At 39.2% G+C, this 27,572-nt stretch overlaps 1 protein-coding gene and 1 long non-coding RNA gene across 5 annotated transcripts in view; one reads left to right on the top strand and one right to left on the bottom strand.

Moving 5' to 3' along the window:
- Positions 1-339: 339 nt before the first annotated feature.
- Positions 340-15,672, bottom strand: LOC114138918 (uncharacterized). Its single transcript, XR_003594347.1, has 3 exons — positions 15,662-15,672; positions 9,123-9,124; positions 340-385 (listed from the first exon to the last, which is right to left on the bottom strand). It is a non-coding gene; the product is annotated as an uncharacterized LOC114138918 (long non-coding RNA).
- il1rapl2 (interleukin 1 receptor accessory protein-like 2) overlaps positions 2,671-27,572 on the top strand; it is a 382,929-nt gene continuing 358,027 nt past the window's right edge. For 3 of the 4 annotated variants that reach the window (XM_028008405.1, XM_028008406.1, XM_028008404.1), the window contains exon 1: positions 2,671-3,023. The gene's annotated coding sequence lies outside the window, so the exon portion shown is untranslated. The remainder of the gene's footprint in view (positions 3,024-27,572) is intronic. The other variant, XM_028008407.1, reaches the window with a different exon arrangement.

Below are 27,572 nucleotides of genomic sequence, written 5' to 3'. Positions count from 1 at the left end.
AGATATTTTTAAGAGGGTATCGGAGTAAATGGGGCAAATACGTATGCATTTCACTCTTCAAAATGCCCCCGAAAGTTGGAGTTTCATTCTTTTTTTTCAGTGCACAATTCACTTGTTGACACAGACAACTTCACCATGAACCACGACAAACTTCAGTGTCCCTACATTTTTTTGCCCCCTCCACTCTGTGTAGCTAGCTAGCTTCTATTAATAATAATAATAATAATAATAATAATAAACCAATTTCTATTAAAACCCCCACCCCCTAAAAATCCACCTCATCCAAAAGCGCTGAAACTTTTTTTTTCAAAAAACACGGTTTTTATTTTATTTTTTTTAAAACTGCCTTGTTTCCACTAAGCAAATTTATTGTCAAAATGTCAAACTTTCATACGGACAATGAAAACGTAGCTACTATTTCACTGTTAGATTTTGTTTTTAAAGAAACAGACCTGAAAGATCATAAACGTTAGTTTATTGTGTTTCTTTAATACATGAGCAAAGGTTTATGCTAATGTGAGCAGTGACTCAGCATTTTCTGGTCCCATCATAAAGACATACAGTCACCAATTATGAAATAAGCAAAAAACATTACATTCTGTCAAATGGCATCATCAAAATCGCCAAGCAAATAAGTTAATAGATGTTTCACTTATTACTGATCAAATGCAGCTCTAAACAGATGAATGGTTAGTTTTGATATTAAGGAACTTTTCTGGAAATATGCTTCAGGTTGTGGTGACTCACTCACATGTTACAGTTCACATCATTCCCGACTTGGTGATTTCATTTGAAAGGTAACACAAATGCTTATTTACATATTTACCTCAAAACAAAAAGCCGGTTTACAGTCGGGTCTGCTCTAGACATCAGGACCTTAAGTTCAAAATAAAATGCAAAATGTATTTCCATATATATACTGTATATATATATATATATATATATATATATATATAAAGACAGTCAGACATTTCTTAAGATATTCCGACTGAGTTTCGCTGTTAAATAAATTAGCGTAGGAAGTTTTGCAGTCTTCTATCGACCTTCCTTCCCCCCATTTACCTCCATTTCTGCTTCTTCATTTTTCCCATTTCTCTATAAGTTCTTCCCATGACCAGAAGGGGGCGACATAGTGCATCAAAAGCGCCAGTCGCAGCAGCAGACGGTGCTTCTTCTGCTATCTCCCCACTTTTCTTATCTTTCTCCTCTTCCGTCCCATTTCTCTCCCAAGCTTAACTGATTTTTTCTCTCTCTCCACATATGTTCCTTTCTTCAAATAATAACATTAATATTATTCAGCATTGTTGTTGTAAATACAGAGTAGTAAAGTGTACGAAAGCCCGAACTGACGAGATGGGAACTCCAGCAGTTAAATAGAGTGAGTGTGTTTCAGATTGGGTGTGTGTGTGTGTGTGTGTGTGTGTGTGTGTGTGTGTGTGTGTGTGTGTGTGTGTGTGTGTGGTGCTGAAAGAACAGCGCCCGCGTTCTGTGGCTGCTGGTTCCGGTCCAGTCCTGCCTCTGTCTGTCTAATCTCAGGCAACATCAACAGTTCCTCTGGTCCAGGGAACTATCCTGCCTCCGCTCCGCTCCGCGCGCCGGTTATTTGATTCCGTTTAAAACGACGAGTCACTTTCTGATTGGGGAAGAGAAAAAAATTCAAAGATTTAGATAGAATTCGTGAATTTTTTGAGCCATTTTTCCTCACTTTGCGGCTTAAAGGAAGCTGCTCTCTCTCTCTCTCTCTCTCTCTCTCTCTCTCTCTCTCTCTCTCTCTCTCTCTCTCTCTCTCTCTCTCTCTCTCTCTCTCTCTCTCCCTCTCTCCCTCCCTCCTCCAGTCGGTCTGAGGACAGTCCTCAGTCCTAAAAGAAGAGGCTCAGGGCTTTGCGCATCTCTTTCCCTGCGCCGAAAGGAGGATTATCTAGGGGAACTCGTTCCAGGTGGACTTGCTTCTGTTTTGGGTTTTATTTTTGGCATTTTGTGGACAAAACGGGGCAACATCCAGTGACTGAGCCGGGAGTCCACCCACCTCCTCCCCCTCCCTGTTGACCCCTGAGGGACGCATTAGAGGAGCGGAGAAGTCGAGAACGCAAATGGATAAAATACTATTAAATATTCTGAAGTTATTAATCGCTTTCCAGAGCTGAAATGTACATGCATGATCTGATTGGTTGATTGAACATCGGACATTTTTTTTTTTCCCCCAGGAGGAAAATATTCTTTGCAAATATTGCTGCAAACTCCACCTGCACATCCGAGCTGATCGCAAACTGTGATGGTCGCTGCATCGGCATATAAGGAAGAATAAATCAGATTTCCCATACAACTGTCAGGTGATCATCACAGACTAAAGTGCATTGATAATAATAATAATTTTTTTAAAACTTGGGAAACAACACCCACACACGCACACACTTTAAACGTGTTCGTCGCGGATTCCACATCGCAGATTGGAAGTTATTTTTGGAGGAAGAAGAAGAAAGTAGAGCGACTCCTTCCTTCGTTCCTTCCACGCCACATCCCGGCCAGGAGGGAGGACCTCCTGGAGGAGCGCGGAGGGAGCGCGCCGGGTCGCTGACTCACGTCCTCCGTCCTGGAAGTGAGGCGCGGGACAGGCGGAGGAGAGAGCGCGGCGGAGCTGGAGGTGGGGGCGGGTGGGCCGGCGGGGAGGAGGAGGAGGAGGACGAGGTTGGAGGGGGGGAAGAGTGTGCGTAACTGCGGTTAACTGGAGCGGACTTCAGCTTCCCCGCATCTTGGAGAAAAGATCCTACTCCCCCCTCTGCTGCCTCTGAGGCTGTGCTCATCCGCTACAGATACTAACTCCGGACCTTCTGGAAAGAGGAAGAGAGAGGCTTTACTACTGTTATTATCATTTCTTCTCCTTCTCCTCCCTTTTAAGGCAGTTTTGTGTCTGGAATCAGAGGACTGAGTCAGAGGTGGGATTATTTCTGCACGTTTTCCTCCAGTTCCGCACCGGGTCACCTGGCTCCTCCTGGGATTCAGGACTACTTCCACCGAGTCGTCAGGTAAGGCTGCTTGCGTGTGATGCGGGGTGTTTGCGGGAGCAAAGAAGTAAAAATAAATAAATGAATAAAAAATGAAGGAGACGCTGAGCTTGTTTTCTCCTCCGTGTTTGTACGTTGGTGCTTGTTTTCACTCAGTTTTCGAAGATTTTCAGGTAAAATTTCCTCATTTTAGAGACTCGGTCTTTCTGGGCGCGAGGCCCACTTATATTGCAGTTGGGGGACATTTTGGGATCCTGAGGTTCGGACTGGAGTGTTAGCTGAGTTTAGGGTTAGCGGTTACTAGCTAACCTTTTCTGTCAAATCAATAAAACTCGTTACGAAGAGTATATATACATGCGTGACATCACGTCATGTTCAGCATTTTTGTTTTGCCTTCTTATGGGACGGTTCTCTATACGGGGAAATGGCCAGAGCAGCCAGGGCTGGGGGTCACCGTGCGCTTATAAGTTTCTATTATGTTTATTCCCCCAATGTTGGCAGTAAACATTACTGTGGACCCAACAGGGCGGTGTTGGAGCTGAAGTTGGAATCTGATTGGTAGCCTGAGTTTTGGTGCTAAATATTTTAAAAGGATATTTTAAAGGGATTTCTCTGCATCTGGTCAATTCTGCTGTAAAACTTTATTTAAACCTCGACTGGATTTTTCTATACAGTATATAAATCTGGATCAAATTTTATTAGATTGATAGACACTCTTTTTTTATTTCTTGGTATTTTTGATGCATGTAAAGTTTTTTTTTGTAGAACTGAGTTGAGGGAGTTCAGATGTTTTTGGGGTTAATATTGACGATACAACAGTTATTGTTGTATCTATAAATTCACTAGATACAACAATATCTGTATCGGTCCTGATATCAAAAAAAATTCTAGATCTATTAATTTATTTAAAATTCTAGATCGGGACAATGTGCCCGACCCATAATGACTGATCTATTCAGTTTATTTCTACTCTTTGTGCTCTGAGCGATGTCATGGTTTATTGTTTATTTTACATTATATCCTATTTGTATTTAAGGAAAAATTTGAAAGAAGGTTTGTTAGTAAGGTAGTAAATTTTTTTGAGTTTCAGTTTCATACGTCTGTGATTAGAAAAACAAACATTTTCAGTTAATTCAGCACCATTTTCCCGTGTCGTATCAGTACAGAACCTCAGGAATCTGTATTGGTATCAAAGTGAAAAGAAGTGCATCTCTAGTTGTATTGCTGTGTAATCTAGACAAATCTACTTTCTCCAAAAAACAGCTTTCTTTTTTCCCATGGCTGTAGACATCAGCTAAGGCACAAAGTGTCCAGTACTTTAGTGTATTTTCATAAAAATGCATTTGGTTGTTTGTTCAGATGACTTGGGCAAATCGGACTGTCCAGATCATGTTATTGCTGAAAGGATTTTCAACAATCATTTTGAATCAAAATGTTGTAAAAAAAAACCACATCATGTTGGTCACTTGACGTATTTAAACAGAAATGTTTCAGCTTCTGAAGAACTTTTTTGTAAGCTGACAGATTAAAAATGCAACCGGTCCTACCAGTCACTGAAATCCAACTTTTGTGGCAATCAGATGTTGCTAATCTGTCATAGTTTTCACCAAAACCAGCTGATTATCTTCATTACCTCTGGTTGTTCAGTCATTAGGGCTGAAACAATGAATCGGACTAACTAAGATTAATCGATTATTGAAATAATCATCAACTAATCAGTAATCAAACTATTAACTGAAGCATGCAGACTCAATAAAAGCATTTGCTGACAGAACATACTCAAAGCAGCAGCTAGGCCAATACTGCACAAAAAGTACATTCAGTTTGCATTTCTAATAAAAAAAAAAAACAACCTTAATTGTACTAATATATGTTTTAGTCAAAACTCAAGTGGCATAGTTTCAGCTTCACCGGATACTTTTTATTTTATTTTGTTTGCATCTTTTGATGTTTCCAAAATTTGGTGCAAAAGTTTCAAGTGACTAAATGAAATCTGTAAGATGTGGCAAATTCATTTTCCGATTAATCGATTACTCATCTGAATAATCGGGAGAATAATCGATGACTCAAATAATCGTTAGTCGGACCCCTGCATATTATCACAAAAGCAACATTAGCAGCTATTTTTTCTTCAGTGTGCTTTTTAAAAAACAAACAAAAAAAAACAACAACTTTGCATTTTATGAAATCCTGCAGTGGAAATCCATACTTCATTACCCCGCTTTGTTTTTATCGCTGGTGTAGATGTATTTATATAAAAATAAGCAATTAAATAAATTAAACGCAGCTGAATAGGCAGGGGTTGAGCTAGGCCAGTGAAAGCAGTGGAAATCGATACGAATATCCCAAGAAGACCAGAAAACAAAATGGCGAGTCCGTGTGTGGTTTCAGGTTCTTGTTCAATAATCACTTGAAAGTTGTGGAAAATGATGTGGAGCACTTTTTGTAATTCGGAGCGCAGCCAGTCAGTCGGGCTTGGCCTTACATATTCATCAGGCTGTGTGTTTGCACGAGAGAAACGATGTGTGCTAAAAGCCAGACGTCTTATGCAGCAGAAAACCCAACAACTCTGGCCTCAGGGTAGAGGTAGGGAGGAAGTAGCCTAGCATCTTCGCTGGAAGTCCCACCTGAAGAGATGCCGAGCGGCTGTTCGGTGCCATCGGTTTGGATATTGAGCTTCCCTTCTGCCTGTTCCTTTTGGTCCTTTAATCTTGGGAGTCATTATGAAACAAGAGGCTCCTGAGTACAGACATGAAAAAGGTCCCCGGTGTTTCAGTCGGAGCAGAGCAGGCTCCCACACACTCTCTAGAGAAGAACTAAACTGCATTTTGAGTCATCTGCAGTCTCTCTGCCAGCCTTTTATGGCTCCTTTCTGCCTCTTTCTGCGTGCTTGTAGAGGACATACTTGTTTTGTCTATATTTGTTGTGCAGCTGTTTGATAGCGGGACGATTGCATGTGGTCACTTTGTCCTCTGATTCGTCTTATTTACAATATCTCAGGATTTCTGAGCGTAATTTACGCCGTTGTTGAGAGCAGAGAAGTTGTCCAGAACTTAACTGCAGCTGCGTTTCCATTACAAATGTGTTCAAGACTTTGTTGATATTCTGTTAATGTTGGAAAAACACCGTTAAATGAGAGAGGGAATTAAAATCACACGTGAATAAGTTTGTGCGAAAAGTCATTAAAAAACGCAGCACCATCATCCTCCAACTGCTTCATGTCGTCTTCTTTGTGGTTTGTGCCGGTGGCAACATCCGGTTGTCGTTCATGTGACTTGTATCATACGAAAAAGCTTTTCCATCGCAGTTTTACAAAAATAAACCGATATTGATACGGCAGAAAAATGGCCTCATCCTAGCGCCAAAACTGTATCGAAAAAAGAACGACAAAAACAAAGGCAGGAAGTAGTTGGCAGATGATTATGCATGATGTTTTTATCAGCTTCTCATGTGAACAGACTTATTCACGTGTGATTTTACCTGAGTTTCTTATTTTTGGAATATTTACAAAGTTTGTAATGGAATATTGTCTGATACTGGAGAGCTGTAGGAGGTGTATTTTGTTGAAGTCACTTTGAAGTGTCCTAAGATATTGAAACTGCAGCAAACACACTTGGTCAGATTTAGTGTTTTTTTTGCAGGGCAGAACTGCTGGATTTTTACTGAGATTAAATTTCACCATTTTTCTGCTGAAGTGAGTAGCTCTTCACTGTACTTTATGTAGTGGCAGCAACAGTGAACAAGGTTGAATAGAAATGAATACCAATTTTGGGGGGATTTGTTGTTGTAAAACAATAAACGTTAAAACCAGTCTTTCCAGTCTGCTGTTTCCTTCTTGTCTCAGTTCACATAAACTTCCAGCAAGTAGTTTTTTTGGTTTCTGGTGAGTTCAGCCGTTGCTAAAAGACCCACAAAGCACTTTAATCTGATGCTTCCTCTTTCTCTGTTTAAATCTGTCTATTGAGAATTATTTTTACGTTTCTTTCTAATAGTTGGACATCATTTTGTTGTCATTTTCCACTTTGTTTATCTAATTCTGCTTCTTAAATTCTGCTGAAGGCCTTGTTTTTTGGGGTTTTTTTTGTTGCGTTGCTAGTCAAATATCTTGGTTCAAAACTAACTTACAAGTAACTTTTCAGTAAGATATAGGAGCTTGTTTTAAGTCAATAACTGCTTAACATCAATGAAAAAGTCCGAGTAGATTATTTCACTTACAAAATGGGGAAAATGTCTTGTTATAAGTGAAATAATCGACCACTGGAAGTAGAACAGTTTCATCAATATTAAGGACTTATTGACTTGAAACAAGCTCCTGTTTCTTGTGGAAAAATTACTTGTAAGTTAGTTTTGTCCTATTTCAAGTGCGCCAATATATTTACACGAGAATCTTAACCGAATATACTTGTGCGTTCCAGAGCGGCCATCAGCTGCGTGGCCGGAGCAAAGCAACTTCGTCTGAAAGGCGACCGCTCTGCCTGCACTGTATAATTTTCCCATTTATTGAAGTCTTCCGGAGCACAGACGCCGTTTGTGCGAGTGCTTTACAGCAGGTGCTTTCTCTCTCTCCGTCCGCCGCGCTCTCTCTTTCCACCGAGGAAGAGAGATTGCGTGTGTGAGTGAGTGTGTGTGTAGCTGTGATCGGTGACAGAGAGTGAGGATTTATAGTGTTAGCATGGTGCTGAAGAGGAGGGAGAGAGACAGAGTGGACGTGTGTCTTCCAATGTTCTGTGTGTATGTATAGTTGTGTGTGTGTTCGTGTGTGTGTGTTGCAATGCACCAGAAGAGTGTTCAGTGAGACTCGCACCACACACACCCATAAACAAAGGGGAGGAGAGCGCAGGGTTTAATTATCTCAGCCGTTTAGCAACAAGGTGCACATCAATCGTCAGAATACAAGAAGACAGTGGAGGCTGCTGCTTTGTTTGCGTGGGCGTGTGTGTGTGTGTGTGTATGGATTTATGATACAGGAACGGTGTTGTATATATCTGACCATCGGGGTAGATGAACCGGCAGCAGAATGTCAGGCTGACCAACAGCAGCCATTTATAACCAGGGCGTGGATCCGGGCGCATAGTTTATATTAGGGATGCAGCCGCGTCAAACAGCAACAGGGAGTAATAATGTTGATATATCGAATTAGGTTCAAGTCACGTAATGAGAATCTTAATGTATAGAAAGGTATAAACAGTAAAGGCGCCGTCACAGAATATACATAATCCCTTCAGGCACACCAGAGGACGAACGTTTAATAGAAGTGCACAACGTATACACATGTTGTTTATATCCGGACATTTTGCACATGCGCACAACAAGGGAGGGCGAAAAGACGATCCTTTTACTTGACATGCATACCTGCGTTTCCGTGGTAGAACATTTTCGTAAATAAAACCTGGAGATGTACAGTAGGTGTTATTAATTTAGTGCAGTGAAGGGAAAAATAACACAGGAAAACCATCAAAGAACAACTCAAAACCACTCGTCTTGTAATTTTTTCTCGCACCGTGTGTCCCTTACGTTACATGTGGACTCGTCGCCATAGCAACTGACTGACCACTGCTCCGCAAGTGAATTCAACACCAAAAAACACGCAAACATTTCCGACACAAAGAACAGAACATTTACTCCATTACAGTTTTATGTTTTCAGGCTTTATGTTTATTTTGTGATTATTAATAAGTGATCATCTGAACAGTAGCAGTGGTTGATTAACTAATTTAAACACCTGCTCTACTGATGACATATCAGAGAGTTGGTGTTTGGGCCACCCCATTTTTTTTTAATGAACTGAAACACACCGAATTCTGCAGCTCATCTACATGTTAATTTGTCAAAGTCAAGCTAGCATAACTGAATTACTTCCCTCTCTTGCTTTCCCTTACCTGCGACATGTGACACTGTTTGACCCTGTTGTCTGGTTTTATAGTAGTGCTGACAATAGCAAAGCACTGCATCCCTTTTCTTTTATATATCGTGTTCATTTAAGGTTTAGCGCGTTATGTTGACAACCAAATCTAATGGTAGTCATCGTTGGCTAGCAGTTTTTTGCCCTGTGGCAGGGAGCTGGGGGGCAGGATCTTGGGTGTATGACGTCACATTGCAATGTGTCTATAGCAAGTTTACTTCTGGGAATGCCCTGTATTATCTCCAGTCATCTATAACTCTTATACATTTCCATGACCATGCTGAATACATGCAAGAACACTTGATAGTTTTTTGAAAATAACAGCATTAAAGCAGGAAACAAACCTGCTTACCCACGTTTCTGAATAAAAATATGTTTTTCATCTGGTCTGATGTAATATACTAATTCTAGATGTCATATTTTATTACCTACAAGCAGCAAAAATAATCATATAGAAATCAAGACTTGAAAATGGTTTGTGAATAATCAGTGTATATAATGTTTCACTTTGTGAATTGAGTGACTGAAATAAATTCACTTTTAAATAACATTCACATTATTTGAATCTGACAGAAAAAAGAAACCATAAGCCACAAGGTGTGGGTTTGATTCCAGCTTCCTCCAGTCGCATGTCGATGCGCCCTTGGGCAAGGCGCTTAGCACTCAGATGCCCACTGATCTGTGCATGGATGTATGAATGTGTGTGAGTTAGTGAGTGTGATGGGGTGAATGTGGCTGTAGTGTAAAGTGCTTTGAGTTGTCAGTATGACTAGAATAGCAGCAAATAAACTCAGTTCCATTCACTCTGCAGGTTTTAACAGCCTCAACTCTTCTGGGAAATCGCTACATTTACTTTAATTCAGGTTAACTTAGAAAGTGAGCTATTATTGTTACAGGTTAATTTTCTAAACTACAAAAAAGTAAATGTTAGGGAAGCTAAAAATGAAAAATTGGACTGATATTGATATCTGATAGTAACAACGGTGTTATGCCAGATTTACCAATATTTTATTTTATATATTTTTTTATCCGATTACTCGATTAATCGTAAGAATAATCGATAGATTACTCGATTACTAAAATATTCGTTTAGAACAGCCCTAGTTCTGGTTTTGCTGGAGATTTCTTCCTGTTAAAGAGAAGATTGCTCTAAGCCAATGACTCAATGCAGTCTGCTTTGTCTCCTTTGATAGAAAACTTTATTTTAAACCAATTTGGATAATAAATGACTGCAGTTTTTTTGATCACTAGGATCAATGTGAACGGATGCATGATTGGACTGAATGACATTTGTTGTGCAATTGTTCTACATAACCAAACTGAATTGAACTGAAGCTTGCGTTGTTCCATTCTCCTGACTGATTCCTTTGTACGATGAGATCCTTTGTAATTTCTCAGCAAATTATGACTTCAGCTATAGTACAAAAGTGAGCAAGTACCAAGAAAAGCCTGCTGGGATGGCTGTATGAGAATCCTATTTATAGTTAATCACCTATAATCAGTGGCAAATCTGAACCACGGAATCAAAACAGCCAAGGAAGGATTATTTTAAGGATTTTTGCACACTTGCATAACCGAGTAGTTCGGGTTTTTTTCTGTTTTTTTTTTACTCGTGAAATTCTGATTTCTACTTTTGTCTGTGTTTTGGTAGTAGATGTAGTACCAGTTCACCACAGGGTGATATGATTTATCACTGCGACAGGTTGGCAGCTTTATATTAATTGTGTACATTTTTAGGGGCAAAAGAGAAAAGTAGAAAAATGAAAAACACAAATGGTTTCCTCAGAATCACGCAAAAGCAACACAAAAAAAACCTGGTTGATATAATCCAAGACCCGGAGGAGAAATCACTCCTTGGACAACAGCAGCCGTAATGTATGGCGGGCTCCGGACCCAGACTGTTGGTATTTTGTTAGGAAATGGTTGACGGGACCCCGGCGGGGGCTCCGTGATGGATAGCCTTGCGTTGCCCAACGCTGTGTCTGGGCAGCAACAATCCCAGGCTGCAGCAAAAACATCCCTCAAGTGAAAAAAAGACGTGAAAATAATAAAAAAAATTTTATTACAAATTTTAGAAAGTGCTTGAGATAATGCAGCAGATTGAATAAAGAAAATCAAATGAATAAATGAAGAGATAAGAAACAAATTCCTTGCAGGGAGGAATAAGTAGGAAGACAAAAGGGTGGGAGAGCTAAAAAAAAAAGGAGAATTAAGTTGAGAGGAGGAGCGTAGCGTAGCGGGACTTGCTGCTGTTTATTGCGGTGTAATTGCTCCGTGGTAAAACAAATTCATTTAGTCCCTCGGTGCTCATATGATATATTAAATTCTTGCGCGGCGAGTGAAATACAGCTTAACAGGGCCCAGCAGTTACCACGAAGTCTGCCGTCGGCCATGTTTAGCTCAAAGAATGTAAATAATGGCTCATAAGATACTTGTTTATGTGCGAGGAAACGAAACAAAAGCACGGAACGAACAAAGAGAGACGATGTATGATGGGAGAGAAGAGGGATGATGTATGTTTTTTAAAAAGGAGGCGTGGGGGCAGAGGGAGAAGTGCGGAAAGATCCATAAATTGAGGAAGTGATGACGAGGAAAATGAGAGGAAGAACACAGTAAAAGAAAGGATGCTCTAAGTAACCAATAAGTTGCATTGTACATTACATATTTTTATTTATTTATTACTCTTATCAAGCCGTTTCCTGAAAATCCCTGTAAATCTCAGATGATTTCCATCATACTCTAATTGGAAGTGGTTACCTAACCGCCAGTGAGGAGACGGTTTCCTCTGGGGGGGACATGCAGGCTCACCACTGTTACTTCCTGATGGTTGACCAATCCTTACTCTTGCATGTAGCATCGTATAAAGAATTACCACACGTGTTAAAACCAAATGTATTCAGCCTTCTGGCCGTCACAGCCAGCTCTTCATGCAGTCAGCAGCTAACTTTAGCAGTATTGTGTGTTTTCCAGCCACATAGTATCAGTTTATACTACAAACATGGAACTATGTTAACTTCATTTGTTATAAAAAATACTATCCATATCAAATACAACTTAGAGAAAATTTGAATTTGTACTTTAACGCCTTGAAATTTGGCCTCTTGTCTCTTTAAGAAGCTCCTGCTCTTTGTGAAACTCCGCCCTCAAGAAGTCATCACAATATGGCTCCTCTATTAACCCTTTAACAACATTTTTACAAGTGTTCCTCTGAGAAGTAGCTCTTATAATGAGCTCAGCTGATGCACACTTCCACCAGGTGTTTGCTAATTGCTGCTAATTAATTTGCTGCAATTAATTAGCAGCTAATTAATTGCAGCAATTAGCAGCTAGTCTGAAGGAGGTTTTTTAACTGACTGACATCTTTTTGAGGTTCTTTCAGGTCTAAAACATCTTATAGTTTTAAGCTGTATATGGACTATCTTAGCACTGTCTGTGTAGTATGGTAGTGGCAACAATTTTTGCCGTGTTTCCATTTACTCCTTAAGATTTAAAGATTTATGCAAGCATAAAATTATCATTATATATCAGAATGAGAGCCTTTAAAGAACATCTATAGAAAATATTTTAGGTATATTTGTCTATTAAAGTATTTTATTCACTTCCTTATGATGATGTATTAGAGCCATTGTAGATAGAGAAAGAAATACATTCCTGCCAAAAAACTCAGAAATTTTCTAGGAAAAAAGTTGAAAATTTCTGAGCTTGAAAAGTAAAATGAAATGCTAGAAAAAACTTTGAACTTAACGAGTGTCAAAAGTTGAACATTTTTGACTTAAAACCCATAAAATTTCTAAAAGTTTAAATTTCTGGCTCTTGAAACTCAGAATTTTTCAAGTTTTTCCTAGAAAAACTTAACTTGAATCTCAAACTTTTTGAGTCTTTTGCTGGAAATTTTCTCTTGGTTTTTTTGTTGTTTTTAAAAAATGTTTTTATCTACAATGGCCCTAGTATGCCAATTGTACTTTCTCCTTCCTTCCTGCACAAATTTGAGACAGACATGATCCTTTAGCTGAAACTGTTCTGGGGCTTCCAGGAATTTAGAAACTGGGCCTGAACTGTCATTTCTAGACAGGACCATGAGTCAGTTAAGCCTTGTAACTTAAAAAAATAACACACCCTAACATTATTCACTGAACATTTATGCCATTTTAACATGAACGTGAAAGAATGCCCCTTCTTAAGCACAAAATGGAACATTTTACCATTAAAAGGAAAGATACACAAGATCTTAAAACCCCAACTTAGTGTTGAAAACCATCTGAAAGTGCTTTCTACAGTGGAAACAGTAAAACAAATTCCACAAGGACTGATCGTCTTGAAAGAGTTAAATGAAACGAGACGTTTTCTCTGGAGCTCTGTGGTCATTCTAGAGTTTGTTTGTGCTACCTGATTAGCCGTACGCAGCTTTACAGGAGTGATGCTATTATGACTTGTGCATTGCACATTTTTTCAAAGCGCAATTTTGATCAAAGTGATGTCGTACGACGCGGGGATCGTCACATTTCTTTGAAACTGTGGAGTAATTCGATGTCACGCGTGCTAAAAAGATCAAAGAGTCTTTATATTTGTGTCGTACGAAAAAACTTCCCCAAAGGCATCATGGCAGGAAAAGGAAAAACCAAAACAAAACCAAACTCAACCTTCAGGATCGTTGCATATGCATCGTGTGAAAACAGGAGGCAGACGTTAATGAGACTGTCTGGAAATAGAAAGGCCATTCAGGTCACTTTCAATTTATTCCTAAATTGACTTTACCACAAGGTGCCTCACAAAACCAGTAGTTCACCATACATCTGATTTTCATATGTAGTTTTTAAGATTGTTGTCATTTAAAATGAGTCTTTGTGAGACCTTTTAATAAATGGGTTGTGGAAATTATTTATTTTCATCTAGATTGGCCCTGACCTGTCACTAGCAGGTTGGAAGCTCAAAAATCAGATTTTTTTTTTCCTCCCCAGTCAGCGAACGCATCATCTGTAATCACGACCAGCAGCCAGCGACATGTGGCAACGTTTGGTGGTTTTATGAGGAGACAGAATAAAAGTAATGATAATTTGTTATAGTAAATGAAACAAATATGCAATGAAACTGCTACTTTTAAACAGACTTATGATTGCAGGTTTGATTATTATTATTTATTTGACTATTTACTTAAAGTCATTTTTATTTTGTTGACGTTACAACATTATCTTTGCCAAATAAAACCTGCATACAGCTAATATGAGTACTGCAAAATTAACCAGCAAGAAGGTTGTTTTTTAAAAAAAAGTTAATTTTCTGTATTAAATAAATATGTAAATACAGCTCTGGAGAACATGAAGAGCCTCTGCACTGAGCTCCTTTGAGAACCTCCTGGTTATTCCACCAAATATTGATTCCTGACCTCTTACAGAGTTAAAACATCAGTGTTGCTGTTTGTAAATAATTATGAACTTGTATTCTTTGCATTATTTGAGGTCTGAAAGCTCTGCATATTTTCCCTTATTTTCACCATTTCTCATTTTCTGCTAATAAATACTAAATTTTCGCCTGGAATCTCAGAGACATGGTGTCAGTAGTTCATAGAATAAAAGAACAATGTTAATTTTACTCACACATATATCTATAAAAAGTAAAATCAGAGAAACTCAGTTTTTTTTCCCACAGCTGTATAATACAATTGCAAATTATTATGATTTTTTCTGACATTAGTGAAGTTTTGCTCACATTTGTAATGGAAACCCAGCTGCTGCGCTGATGGCAGCATTTCCTGTTACTGAGGGAATAAACCTCAAAGTTCTCTGTTGTCTGGATCAGTTTAGTGTTTAAAAACTAAATAAAGACGAACCAGACAGAAAACACTCACTCTCTTAATATGGAAAAGTGGTTCTCCAGCTTTCAGAGTCACCAAACTGGACAAAGGGTTCAGTTTGTATTCTGTTCAGAATACCAATTCTGCTTGAACCCTCCGCTGCTTCTTCTTCTTCTTACCAACATTGTTGTTGAGCTCCTACCTGTGGCTCGGTTCCTGTCTGCTCAGCTCATTGGGATTCAGTGACTCAGAGTGACACCAGGGCTCCATGTGGGATGATGAGGGTGACTGGCGGCCCGTGTACCAGGACAACCCCGTTTGTGTGCGGCCCGCTCTTGTCTTTAAGGTTATTTCGTCAAGTCTTAAAAAGTTTTTCATGGATTTTCTCCCCGTCGGTTTTACTCCTTCCACCAACTTTGGTTTTATTGATAATGTGCGATGCGTTAGGGGGAAGAATAGTTGCAGTTTCTTCCCACCCTGTCACTGGAATGACAGCTACACCCTGCAGAAGTCAGATTAAATTGTTCTTACTCTTCCACATGTTTGGTTCACTTAGTTATTATTGAAAACTGACCATTTTAAAAGTGTAAAACATCATTGACAGTCAAAATACATCAACGTTTTGTGTTTTACAGTTCTGTGAGAGTGCAAATCCCACCAGCTAAACATAAAGTGGGCAGATTTAATTCTTAAAATGCATAGTTTTTGAAAGGAAAAAAAAGTTACTTTTTTTTTACCTTGATGCAAATACTCTCACTGTAGTCATGTAATTACAAACGAGCACAGTTGAACCTGGTTATGATTTTGTTTTTGAGATCTTAAACTATACTTTGTGAGACAACAGAATTGGAAAACTAATACTAAAACTGATAAAATGCAACACAAGGCACTTATCTTTATGTTTTATTTCTGGCAGTAATCACACCTGGTATGACCAGCCGTGCTGAACTCAGCTTTCCAGAAAACATATAGTTCATCACAATTAATTCATGATTCAGTAAGGCTGGGCGATTACGTTTTACAGATTCAGGTTGGTTTATTTTTTTTCCCACTTAAACTGTCTAATGTATTTCCTCATATTACCTGTGTGCGGTATTACAATTGATTTGATAACATGACACATTAAAGTGTACCACAAAAAACGAAATCTGAAGAAATCACATAAAAATAGCTGCTAATTCAAGGTGAAAGTCTAAACTTCATTAAGTAAGAAACATGAATCAACAAAACCCATTTTGCTCACTTCTGAAAAATATAAAAAACAATCCTGCTTGGCCCATTTATTCCTTCCAGAAAAAGAATAACACGATTCCCTTTGTACACATTACGTAATTCTCCTTGCCTTACCAGTTGGAGCGTTGCTAATTAGCTATGCTATAACAGAATAAAAAATAATCTGTATTTAATTACATTATTTAGCATCTATTTAAAAAAAAAGACTTTTACGGGTTAAGCAGCGCTGCTGGGTAGCGCTGGCCAACCAGGTTTGGAACTTTAGTACAAACACGGTGCATCTACTGTCCACAGCCTGTGTTTGCAGGGGCGGTGGGTGTGTGTGTGTGATTTGTGTGTGTGGGGGTGTGTGTGTCGGGGTGTGCGTGTGTTTAGTGGGAGTTCAGTGGTGGGGCATCCAAAGGGAATACAGTCCCAATCATTTAGAAACACACATTAGTGGTGATGTGTCCTGGCCGGTTCTGTGCCTGTAAGGAACACGACGCAACTAAGCTAATTTGGAGTCAAAGGAGCCCAGACACACACACACACACACACACACACACACACACACAGTTACAGTCATTTGAAGTTTGTATGTACAGATGTTGTCCAAGTGTGTTATTTAGAGACGCCAAATGGCACACTTGGACAACATCTGTACATCCTCTTAAATAAACATGTCCAAAATGACATTTCTTTTTGTGCTATCTTGATCAGTCTTGAAATCCACGAGCAGAATACTTTATTCTACAGATTTATTGTATTTTACAGTCCATACATCCAACACACAATGTTCATTTACAAGAAATAAAAATGCAAAATCTGGTGATACAAAGTTTTTCAATTTCTTTTGTGTCACAAAAGAAATTAATAGCTACAAACTACTTACAGTTAAAGTATTTTTGACTGCAAAAATAGAAAATGTAGCTTGTCTTCTTCATGAAGAGACCAAGCTTTAGCATGTACTCCAAGTGGTTCAAGAACAGCAGCTGGTTTAATTTGGGTATACCTTTTCAGCCGTTGGTGATTTTGGGGGCGAGGGTTAAGGGGTTAAGGAATTATTGACTTAAAACAAGCTCCTATATTTTGCTGAAAAATCACTTTTTAGTTTTGTATTATTTCAAGTGAACTAAGACATTTGCTTTAGAAACTAGACCAAAAATACTCGGTAAGCTTTAGTGTTTTGCAGTGCGTGACCTGTTGCAGCTAAGAAATCTCTTCAGACGGCTCTGACTGCAACGATAAACGGACTGCGAGTGAGTGAGAGGCTTGAGGAGGAAGAGTCGCTGGCGGCAGCGCTAATGACTGCGGTTCTCTTCTGGTAGAAGCAGACATCGGCGGTAGCAATCACACCACACAATTTCTTTTTTTTTGTTTTTTTTCCCCCAGGAAAACTTCTGACTCTGATTTCCTTCCGTTAGTCGTGAGCTGAATCAGCAGACTGCTGCAGAACAGAAAAATGGTTGGAGCTCGCAGAAGATTTGGGCTTAGAGGGCCGATAACAGCACAGTGAGACTTTGTGCAAATTGCCAGACTTGCATGGGGACGGGCAATTCTGGTGATAGTTTATCGATATCAGCAGAAAAAAGCGGCGTGCCATGAACTCTGCTTCATTGTGATGAGGATTAATGGACTAATTATGTTTTCAAAACACAAAATTGACCGTATGGATTGTGACTTTTGGCTCAGTGGTGACCTGTTTGGTGATACGACGGCACCACTTAATGACTGGTGGACTGAAACCGTCCAGCTGATTAATGGGAAGCTTTTAGTTTTAGAGTGAAAATTCAGTTTGTGGAGCTCTGATTCCATCCAGTGAAGGATCTATTGAATGGAAATGGAAAAACCTTTCAGCTTTTCTTCATCAGTTCACCATTATTGCAAAAAAGAAAAATATCTATATGGTGATGTAAAGTTAAATTCCCATCACAAATCTTTAGTGTCTTAACCCTGTATTGCCTTAATCTATCAACAAACATTGAATGACTTTTGATAAAAATTATTGTAGGACTATCAGTCGATTCAGAATTATGGCGAGATTAACTTAATTGTTCCACTTTATTTTTTTCAGCTGTTACTGTCTTCGTCTTATATTACGTCTATATTTTTAAAAGCACTTTGTGATTTAATATATGAAAAAGGCTTAATAAAGTTTACTAACCTACTTATTAAAATAAAACCCTATTATTAGATATAAATTTAGGTGTTAAAATTAAATTAGGAACAACTTAAAAGGGCAGCGTGATGTAAAATTGACTTTTTTGAGCTTTACATCATGTGATAACGTTATTCCCTCATCAAAAACACACCTGGAGTGTTGCTTTGATTATTTCAAGCATGTTTGAGAAATCCGACTTTCTACGTCACAGAGCAGCCCTCCCTATCAGCTCCTTAAGAATAGCCTACAGCGATTAGCAAACACCTGGTGGAAGTGCTGAGCTCATTATAGAAGCTACTTTCTCAGTGAGACGCTGGTAAAATGTTGTTAAAGGTTTGACAGGGGAGCCATGTTGTGATGACTTCCTGAGGGCAGAGTTTCAGAAAGAGCAGGAGCTTCTTAAAGAGACAGAGGCCCAATTCCAAGACGTAAATTACAAATTTGAATTAGTTTTAAGTCATATTTGATGTACAGTATACAGCATTTTTATGACAATTGAAGTTAGAATAGTTACTTGATTGGGCTATAAAATAATACTACGTAAACGCATCACACTGTCTCTTTAAATGCCATTCATACATAAGACAGGTGTGTTGCAGTGGGCTGACAATAAAACACAAATCTGAGCTTTCTTTAGCCAGGCATTAAGATTATTTTCCAGTTTTGGAACTCTGCTCACATTTCTCTGTTTGTTTGCCTTGCACCCTTCCTCCTCTCCCCTCCTCCTCCTCATCCTCCATCCCGGCAGCATCGTTTTCTTTCTGACTCACTCTGTATTCCTACAGTCCCCTCCTTTCCTCTCCTCTACTCTGACACTCTGCGTCGCTGTCAGAAGTCTCAGCTCAGCCGAATCTAAATTCCGGATCCCACATTTGAAAGCGATATAAAGCGAAACGTATAGAAAAAGCAGGACCGGTTATCTTCCCGCTCCACATCCCTCGTCCCGTTCCTCCCTGTGTGAGCGGCCCACTCCCCCTCAGCACAACCCACTAGTGTGTGTAGCCGCCTCCTGGCTGACTTAACGCGGTCTGACAGAGCAATCCCTATGGATTCTGATCAAATAGAGCGGTAGTGTACACAGCAGCTACAGCGCGGCCCCGGTCTACTACAGCAGCAGAGATCAGCGTCCTGCCGAACTGATTCAACACGTTTATCTGCTGATTCTACTCTGTCGGGCAAATCATTTCGGAGGCGGCAGGCGCGTGTTAAGCTCTTCCTGCTCCACTTGTTTCCATTGTGATAACTCGCTGGGCTTTTTGTTGGATACTGTGCAACAACCATCTTATAGGACACGGGATGTCAGGACATGGATATGGGAGTTTTCCCTCCTAGGAGTTGGTCGCTTTTCGTTTAAGAAACTTTCAAATGAATGAATATTTTTTTAAGCTGGTTTTTTCCTGTTTACACTTGCGTGAGATTTAAAAATGAGGAAAGTGGACAATTGAAGAACAAAACTAACAGTTAAAGCAACAGTATGAAACTTAAATGCTTTTACACCTTTGTTAAAAGTGTCACCATGTAAAAAAATCTATTTCCTCCACTTCCTCCTTGAGCTGCTACTGCCATCAGGGCCAGGAGGAGGGTCTTCATGCTGTCAATCAATTTTGTGTACTCACTGCCAAACGTGTCAACGGTGGAGAAACAACTTACCGTTACAAAACAACTGTTTATCTGTTATCATCGGTGGCCATGCTTAGCATTCACGGCAGCTTCTGGTAGCTGCAATGTAGCACAGAGCAACGGGAGGGGACAAAAAAGTGTATGAGCAGCACCACACAGAGGGTGATTAACAGCGCTAAAACCCTCCTCCTGGCTCTGATTGGCTGTTTCTAGTTAGAACTGGGAGAAGGCAGAAAAGCTTGTTTGTTTTTTTGTCCGTCTCATAACATACTGTCTCAACATAGTGAAGTTACATCAAACATGTAATGAAACGAAATTGATTTGGTGTTTAGTTACTCACTAAGGTCAGTATTAATGATTCAACAACGAGAGGCTGAGCAAAAATCCTATTTATGGAAGAGTTCCAACATTTAAACCACTGAACAAAGTGAACATGAAGGGTCTGGACTGATGAGACAAAACTGTACAACAGCAAATCAGTGCCATTGTGCATGGAAAAGGAACAAATGTCTGCCAAAGTTTTTCTAGAAAAACAAGGAAGTGTCTGAGCTTTAAAGTAAAAGATTTGCCAAAAAAAATAAATCTGACATTTTCAAGAAAAAAAAAACAAAGTAAAATTTTGTGGGACTTTTAAACAAAAGTCAAAAATTTGACTTCTGGCAGAAATGTCCTTGTTTTCTCTAGAAAAGTTTTGAGATTAATTAAAAAGGATTTCTAGCACATTTTTGACTTTTGGAGCTCAGACATTTCCCTGTTTTTGAGATTCTCAGTTATTTTTTTTTACATGAATTAATTAATTTATTTTTATTTTTTTTCTATATTCCTATAATATGCCGTCATAAAAGTGGAACTCGTACCTATGAAAATATTAATGTACTCCGTTGAAAATAAGAAGGAAAAAAGCAGCCAAGGTCAACAGAAACACTTCAAAAGTCATTTTAAAGGAAAAAGGGAATCACTAAACAATTGAAAGTCTGGTTCATTACAAGCTAATTGTAATAAAATAAGGTGTCATTTTATTATTTCTCTTAGCTTTATGGCTAAATGTCAATAATTGTGTGAGGCATTGTAGCTTCCTGTCAGTTTTCACGCGTTTTGCAGTTTGCAGGCCGACCCGTCTGCTAGCTAGGTGGTATTAAGCTGTTTCTGTGAGAGGTGTCAGGGCTCGTCTCTGATCAAGGGCCGCTACAACTATATTTAAATCATCAGGGATTATACATGTCATTACCGCTTAAGCAGCCTCACATCATGACAGGAGCAGGCGCAGCCATGGCCGCAGCCTGCTAGCTGTCAATGCTGGTCGGGTTTTTAAAGCACAAATCAAAACGACTCAGCAGAGACACCAAGTCACCCAACTAACATCTGTTGATATGTTTACTTATGTGCTTTTACATACGTTGGAATTTAATAGATTGGATTTTGTGTTTTGGTAAATATTTTTATTTTCATTGTCTTGTATATTAAGTAAGTCAATGCACAGTTGTAAAAATGGCAGATTTTTGTGATACTAAATTTCAGCTTTAGACATCTTTGAACTTTTATTGTGACTGACTGTATATGGTCTTTTATTATGCCGAAGAACAAAACAAATCTGTTTTCAGGGATAAAGATAAACTGTAGCAAAAAATAAATAAAAAATGTGAGCACGCTCCAAATAATTAGCTATTTTCTAGGAAATTTCTGGGGATAAACCTAAAATTGCCTCATTGCACAAATGTATCAGTCTATCCAGTTCAACTTATGTAGCACCGATTAGTCCCATGTCAGTTCAATGATACAGCCATTATAATTGATAAAGTTGTCAGACAGTACAGTCAACACTGAAATAGTTTCCTGTCGAGAGGAAACCCAGTAAAATCATTGGCTTCACTGCAAAAACACAAAATCTTACCAACTATCTTTGGTGTAGTTTCTAGTCCACATATCTTAGTTCACCTGAACTAAGTTGAAACTAACTTATAAGTAGCTTTTCAGCAGGACATAGGAGCTCGTTTTAAGTAAATAATTTCTTAATATTGACGGAAAAAGGGCTTGTTCCATTGGCAGATTATTTCACTTATATGTAGAAAAATGTCTTAAGTGAAACGAGTAACAGCCATGATACCACTGATGCAATATAAGCTAATTACAAGTGACGCTAATGGTAGCAGGTGTGTTACACACAAACTGGTACCATAGCGTAGGAATGATGAAGGAATGGTGTTGACTTGTTGTTATGGTGGGACCCAAATGAAACTATGCTTGGCGACTCAAAAGGCTCTGCTGTGGTCTGATAAAAACAAACGTGGACAGATTGACACCCTTAGCATTGTCAGTAAGTTGCTGTGGCTATCAAAGTCAAGCTAGCATAACTGACCTACTTTCCTCTCCCTCGTTATTTATTTTTTTAATAGAACTTTTTACTGACTTGTGAAATGTGATACCCTTGGACCTCGTTGGGGGCTGCCATGGTGTCATGGTAACATTAGCCTCGTAGCTAAAATAAGCATTTTAGCTACTTTTTATCTATTTATCAGCTATGTTTATCATTCTGGATGGAGTCAGTCAACATGCTGGTGATACGCTACATGCTACTGACAGCATTTGGGGGTTTAGAGGAACGTTGTGGAAAAACCGTAAGCCCCATCAACATGGCGTCTTCACTTCTGAACAGAGCAGGGACGTATCTACAATCTGGAAGTTCAGTGGTGTTTCTAGGTGAAACCAGGACTACACAGCTAATCCTCAAAAATAGTGGATTTTCAAGACCCAGCTCCATTGGTTTTTCAACAGGGGCTAGTTTTTTGCTAATTATATCGCCACGGTTACTCGAAACACCAACAGAAGTAACGGCAAACATCTCAGATTCGAGCCGATTTTGTGAAAATAAGCAAGATATTCAGCACATAAAAGGTGAAAGGTTCTGACATGACGCATCTTCCATCACTTAAACCTGACATTTTTACCAAGGTTGTGCACTATTTTTATATCCACTGTACACAGACTGTCGGAAAATTCTACGTTTTTTAAAATCTCCCCCCCGCTGGCTACAAATCTCAGCGCAGACAGTGTTAAGAGTGCGGACCCGGTGTGTTTACACGTGTGTGTGGGTGTGCATGAAGGCTAAAAAACGACAGGTTAACCTTTCTGTCCTCCGGGACTTTTCTCTTTTCTTCCCCTCTGTGGCAAAAAAAAAAAGAAAAAGAGAGAAAATAGAAACCCTGTGTGCAATGAGAAAATAAGAAACAACAAAGTCTTCTTCTACCCCCTTGTGTCCTGCTCTTTTTTCTCTCTCCCTCCTCCACCGTCTTCTTGCTCTCCATTAATCTCAGTCAGCGTTGCTTCATTGCCGCCACGGCTTTGTTAGCGCGAAATGGAGGGAGGGAGACACAACAGATTTCTCGTTACGCCGGGCTAAACCGCAAACCATCAATGCAGTTCGTGGGACAAGTTGTTCAGGACTCTAACTTTTTGTTTTTATTCTTCTTGCACATGACGATCTAAAGCAACGTCTTGCTGCTTCAAAGTGAACCTTGTGAAAGAATGACATTGTTCGGTCTGGGCTTTTGCAGCCGCTCTGCGTCGGCTGCAGCTGGAAGATTTTGATGCTGAGCTGCACGTCTTCCTTGGCCGGGGAGTTCTGTCTGGCACCGGCTCTGGTGACTCCGACTCTGCCAAAGTCAGGAAGAAGCCGTGAGACTGCAACTCTCTTCTCCGTTTCCTCGCTACAATGGGATCTTTCTTTTTGTTCTGCACTTGATGTACAACTAGGCCTGTCACAATAAACAACAAATCAATCAAACGCATGAAACTAAAGCAAACTCAATAATTTTCATTTGCTTGATGTATCGTTTTCCTTTTTTCTCTCTCTTTCTACCAAAACTGGTCTTCAGTCTGCTGCTTTGGTCTCAACTATTCCTTTTTAGAAAGACAATTTTGTCTACAGAGACTTAAGAAATCATTTTGTTGTTTGTCTTGTTTTATTTATTTAGTTTGGATATTTAAAATGTCTTTCAATTCCAATGTTTAAATGTTTGTCAGAATTGAAAGTTTATTGATGTTTGAGAATGTGTTCTTATTACTCCATTACTATAATTGTATTACTTGAAAAATTTCCCCAAACAGCAATACTATCGTTTATCGCAATACGTTCTGCGACAATTTATCGTCTGGCAAAATCTGTTATTGTGACAGGCCTACAAACAACGCCTAAAATCCACGTAGAATTTGACTGCCTTCGTCATTCTGAAGACGACCTTCACTGGCCTTCGCTAGAGGAGTCTTGATTCAGCTTAGAAAAGCACTGAACTATTGAGCAATGATCTCGTTTGATCTGCGTTATTTAGAGGCAACGCTTAACGTCCGGAAGGCTTTAAAGAGTGAGCAGCGTGTATTTAATGTAAGTGTATTGATGGGACACCGCGGGCCCTGGCAGAGACGTCGTATAACCAACTTCAGACTAACTAATGACTATTGATGCTGCCATCCTGTACGCCAAATGAGCGCTGCATGCTGAGTGGAGACAAATCAGTACAGAGCAACCAGATACTTTGAGGATAATTCTGAAAACGCCTGATATTTAATAGGAAATGCAAACACAAAGCTCCGTAGGACAAGAGTTATTATTATTAATTGGGAAATGCCCACAAAATATTCTATCAAAAAGTATTACATTGTCTTTAATAAAACGTTGGACCTCCCAGTGCAGCTGCAACAGTGTTGAGATTCTTTGGTAAGGCTTTCTTAAAGGGGCAGTACTGTGTGTTTTCCACAATACATGATGCCATTTTGTAGCACGATCAAGTAGCTACGCTACCCTTGAAGTCTGATAAAGGAGGAAAGGGGGTAATTAAATAATTGTTTGCAATTTGTAGTGTACAATGGTTCATCGGTTTTGACTTTTAAGTCAAACAGAGTTAGCATAACGATGCTAAAAAATATAGCTACATCTGAGCTGAGCTAAGCTAAACAGACTAATCAGGTAGCTGTTCCTTAAAACACAGAAACAAGCAAATCTGCTGCCTGGTTTTCACTTTCCAAACAGATCCATGTGTTTTGTTTGGGTAAATAAAGAGTTTTGTTGAAGTTTTGAGACACTGTTCATTGTAAGCTAAGTGTACTCAGATAAAACTACAGTTTTAGTGTGCCATTTAGTTTATAAAATCTCTCATTGCTTATAGTTTTATTATTGTTACGTCCAGGTCTCAAGATGAAAACAGAATGAATTCAAGATTTTTGAATTCAAATAGTTGCATTTTTGCTATGTTTATTGGACGTTAGTGTCTTGTCACACTTCATGGCAAATTTAACCAAATGATAGTAGATTGTGTGCTACTAGATCTCATTACCCCTACTTCGTCATTAGGGCAGTGTGCTACAGTTAGCACACTTTCCTCTACTTCCTGTTAGACAGGAAGTAGAGGCAGACTGGCTCAAGGTCACAGGCAGGCGGTGCCATTATAGGAAGCTGGAAGAGGCTTCCAGAGGAGAGATGCTGTGTGGGATTCAAATAAGGCCGTAAAGCCAAATATTTACCAGGAAAGTTTTAAAAAAATTTTTTTTATCCAGCCATTAAACTACATTTTCCAAAATTCGGCTACAGTCTGGGCGTCCGACCAAACCTCATAAATTTGCTATATAGACAAGCTGGCTCAGATTTATTTTTATTTTTTTTATATATATTCATCTTTTTTATTATTATTTGCAGAGATGGAGTCAGTGATTCCCTTCAATGTCACTTTGACTTGATGAACGTTGCCAACTTTACGGCGGTGGAATGGCAGCCTGTCAAATCGTCCCCAACAGCACAAACTCAAATAAGCACTGTAAAAAACACAAAACCTAACCAAGTGTTTTTTACTCTTGCTTCCTGTGCTAAGAAACAAATGTCGTAATCTTAGTGCACTGAAATAAGACAAAACTAACATACTAGTAACTTTTCAGCAACACATAGGAGCTTGTTTTAAGTCCATAATTTCTTAATGTTGATGAAAAAGTAATAGTTCCACTCAGAGATTACCTTACTTATAACTAGCATTATTATCATAAATCGTTAACCATATTTGCCTATGTCATTTTTTAATGTTTTCAGTAAAGATTTGAATTAAATATGGGGGGAAAAAAGTCTTTCGTACTGTTACGAGTATTCTGAGAGTATTGTCTATGTTCAATTATAGTTTTCTAATTGAACATAGACAATTAGGCATGATAAGGCTAATAAAATATATATATTTAAAATAGTGTGATTCAATTGTAAGGACTTCTCAGCCAGACTTAGTTTGGGTAAAGGCTAAAAGGCTAAAGTTGTGGTTTATGATAACTGTTTTTGTCTAGTAATACTTTTAGACTCTGAAAAAATAAATTATTGTAGATCTAAAACTGAACAGTCCTGAATGGATCTTCACCTTTAAAATATCAAAAAAAAAAATTCTGTCCACTAAATGGAGAGGTAAATTTTCCAAAGTTTAAATTTGGAACCAAAAATTTGGAAAATTTAAACTTTCTTTTACAGAAGTGAATAACTATGTATCCTTTTGGATGGGAATATGACCATTTTTTCATTATTTACAAAACAATAGCCAGCTGAAACTCAGAAGACATTTTGCCACAAATTTCTCGACACCATTAGCATTATTAGCCGCAGCCGTCACAACAGAAGTAGGCAATACTGTTTAACAAGTGGAAGTAACGTAAAGCTGATCAGTTTTAAATTCGCTTGGCTTTGACTTTGAGGAGATAGATCAGTGGAAATGTAATCTGAGCGTTTATTCCAGCACTTCAAGACCGAGCTGAGGAACTCAGCTTGAACAGGTCTACAATGAGAGAGAGAGAGATCCTGAGTCATCAGAGGAATGTTTATGCCTCTGGCTAACAACAGCTCAGCAGACGGTGCAGGACCAGCAGGTTCTGTTCGGGCTTCTGCCCCCGGGCCGGCCAACTCACATGATCAGAAATCAGTCCTTCTCATGCTCTCACACACACTTGTGCCCCCACACACTCAAAGTACTGGATGGGAGTAGTCCAACTTTGTTTATATTCAGTGTTCTAAGAATTTATTGGTTTTGTTGTTGATGTTTTTTCTACGGTGGCCCAGAAGGGCTAAATGTGTTCTATGGAGCCTTCCTTCCTTCCTTCCTTCCTTCCCACCTTCCTTCTTTCCTTCCCTCCTATCTTCATTTTCTCTATCGTTTCATCCTTCCTTCCTTTCCCCCTTTCGTACTCTTTACTTTTTTTTGCTGCCTTCATTTCTTCCTTCCATTCAGCCTTTTTTTCCTACTTCCTTTCTTCGTTTCCTATTTCCCTTCCTTCTTTCCTCCTTCCTTTCCCCCTTGCCTCCTCTCTCCTTCACTACTTTCCTTTGTCAGATCCTTATGAACTGAACTGTTCTTTTCAATAAAGGAATAATGTGTCCCACATCATGTCTACAGAGTGTTTTATGTAGAGCTGATTGCAAAAACCAGCAAAATCCCCCCGGTGAGATTGAGGAGCCTTTAGAAAGCCGACCGCTCACCTGATTACGTAAACATTAATTATGACTAAACCACTGATAGTCTTCATGAAGACGAGCGTACATGCATGGCAGTGCATGTACGTGTGGGCGTGTGTGTGTGTGTGTATGTGTGTGCAAAAATGGATTGTTCCCTCACACACAATGAAACACCACATAGGACACAGTCTGTTGTTTGTTTTTTTTTTCTCCAAAATGCACATAAACCGTTTCAGTGGGGGAAAGAACCTATTTAAATGCTAAGTAAGTGCCCTCCCCTCCCCCGTCCCCTGCTTTGGGGCCGATGTCATTACACAGCCAATCTCATAAGCAGCGCCTCACAACTGGATTTGCACGTGTAGAACTTAATTACAAACGACCCGACTTCTCTCCGCGCCGCATTCACCGGAGTATATCTA

This window comes from Xiphophorus couchianus, chromosome 23, assembly GCF_001444195.1.
Source record: "Xiphophorus couchianus chromosome 23, X_couchianus-1.0, whole genome shotgun sequence".
Classification (NCBI taxonomy): Eukaryota; Metazoa; Chordata; class Actinopteri; order Cyprinodontiformes; family Poeciliidae; genus Xiphophorus; species Xiphophorus couchianus.
The sequence above is the reverse complement of the archived record's forward strand: the minus strand, read 5'-3'. Positions and strand labels throughout refer to the sequence as shown.